Source organism: Notothenia coriiceps, unplaced genomic scaffold, assembly GCF_000735185.1.
Source record: "Notothenia coriiceps isolate Sejong01 unplaced genomic scaffold, NC01 NC01_scaffold00028037, whole genome shotgun sequence".
In the NCBI taxonomy this organism is placed as follows: domain Eukaryota; kingdom Metazoa; phylum Chordata; class Actinopteri; order Perciformes; family Nototheniidae; genus Notothenia; species Notothenia coriiceps.
Window position 1 is genome coordinate 4,859 of NW_011360738.1, and position 2,467 is coordinate 7,325.

Below are 2,467 nucleotides of genomic sequence, written 5' to 3' on the forward strand. Positions count from 1 at the left end.
CCCCCCGTGCTGCTCCTCCTCCTCGTGGTTGTATTAGAGTGTTAGAGTGCTCTCTCCGTCACACACTGTACTTCAGACTCAGGATTATGCATTCACACTCATCCTCACCTCTGCTCAGCCACCTCACAGCCGGACTGGAGCCACTTCCTGTGTCAGCGGCTGCACTTCCTGTGTGTGTCTGGCTGCACTTCCTGTGTGTGTCTGGCTGCACTCACACTGCAGGTTGTGCCTGGACTCACAGGAGTGTTTGTACCTCATTCTAAAGCACTTCATCATCCTCAGAGCACTTGCCGACCCGCAGCCAGAGGAGAGTCGGTGTCACAGTAACACTTCGGAGGCTCCTCTCTTACCTCCAGACGATCCCACCACGCAGATACTTCTGCTTTGATTTCTCTAGGTTTTCAAATGTATGTTGGGTGGTTGTTACATGCACACTCCTAAATAGGATTGTCTCCAGATCATGTAAAGAGCAGGTGGGGGGGCATCATGACTGCAGTTGGAATAAGGAACTGATGACAGGTCATGTGTGTCATGAGGAGCAGGGCTTTGTGAGAGTGGGAATGACAGTGAAATATGAATGTTCATTAGCCACAGGAGCTCAGAATAGCAAGAGAACGTACGCATGTTGCTCTTCCCGTCTGTAAACTACCTGCTGGTTGGATCCTACTGGAGGTAAGTTGGAACATCATGAAGCAAACGCTGTGGAGCTTTTTTTTAAATGCAACTGCAGTACTCATTATTTTCTGGGACTGATGAGGGGTCAAACTGAAGCCCCCCGCCCCACATCAAAGCTTCAGCAACACTTGCGGTGCGTTCAGGTGCTCCTTGTCAACGGGGGAAGTCAAAAAGCTTTCTGCAGAGGTGAGCTCAGTGCTGACTCTGAGCAGAGCTGCAGCCTCTCGCTCCTGAACGCTTTTAGTTGTTCATTGCATTAGCTTCAACTGAATAGTTTTAAGTTGTCAGCCAATTAGGTGTTGCAGCCCAGGTTCATATTTTCCTATATCTTCCATCACTTAGTTTTGTACACTTTGCTACAGGTGGCTAACGGGGTGAAGGTTATACTAACACAAAGATGGAATGACAAATAAGGAATAACACAGTAAATGAATTGGTAACCTCTGGCAGGAGCCATAGAGAGAAAGAGTAGATCCCAGAGAGAGTAGATCCCAGAGAGAGATGGCGTCACTTTAACGTCAACAACTCAACACAATGTTGACAACATGAATTGTATCCTCCTCTGCATGTCCAGCAGCATTTGATCTGATTTTCACGCAGAACTACTTCAGAGATCACTCATGGTTTTAAATCTACTTGTTATCCAACATCTGCCCCTTCAAATGTCTTACAAAGCACATATCTACTGCAGGGAAATCCAAAATGCTTGTGGGGACACCTGAACCCCCCTAGCAGGATGATTCAAGGACCTCCGTATTTATAAAATCCTGCGTACGGCCATAGTTCAGGGTGTAAATGATGGATGCTCCATTCAATGACTTCCCTTTACTCAAGTTGACCAGGATCACCTGAACGTGCATCAATAAGCTGCCCCTGCCCCCCACAGTCTGATACTGTTGGCTCACAGCCCCCCCCCCCCCAGCTGAAGTGTTGCTTCACCGTCCTCTCTCTCTGCTGGTCCCAGGTCTGCTGTACAGACTGCCTTGTACGCTGTAAGATAATAGATGTCTGTTCTCTTAGTCCTGTTGTAAAAGATAGTGTTATATTTTCTATATGAAGGAGAGGAGGTGTGTGGGGGTGTCGCTGCTTTGCTCCTGTTCACTCTGCAGAACACTGCTCACCTTCATCTGATTTTATACCTGAGACACCATATTGATATAACAACCATATTGTAGATTTTTGATAACTAATCATCTGTGATTTGGATATAATGGCCTAGTGGGTAAAAAATAATAATACAACATATAAAATCAGCCTGTAATGCAGCCTTTCAAATCAGGAAAGTACGTTAATTACAATATTAGGATTTTAAATATTCCAAATGTATTCTCATGATATCTGAATGATATCCATAAACTGCCCAGACATATTTAGAGGTTTCCTCTGGTGTTCCATTGGATGTGTGTTGACGGAGGGTCCCTGCCATGCAGAATGGAACATTCCGTCACAGTCACATGATAGTCCAGCTCTGACAGCCTCTGACCTGCTGAGATCAGTCACTTCCTGCAGAGGGCAGACTTGGCGTCAGTCCAAAGGTTTAGTTGAGCTGAAAACAGATGATGTCCAAACTCTGAGAACAGATATAGAGCTCTAAAGTCACTCTGCCACATTCTTCATCACATTCTTTAAACACCTCACATTTGACTGGTACTTTCTTCCTGCAAAAATATGATCGTTTGACATTTCAAAATGTTCGCTAGCTATTAACATGTTTAATAGACTAAGAAACATATATTTATGATAATCAAAATTTGAATAGGCGTGAAATCATTCGAAATTGGCTGAAATTGAA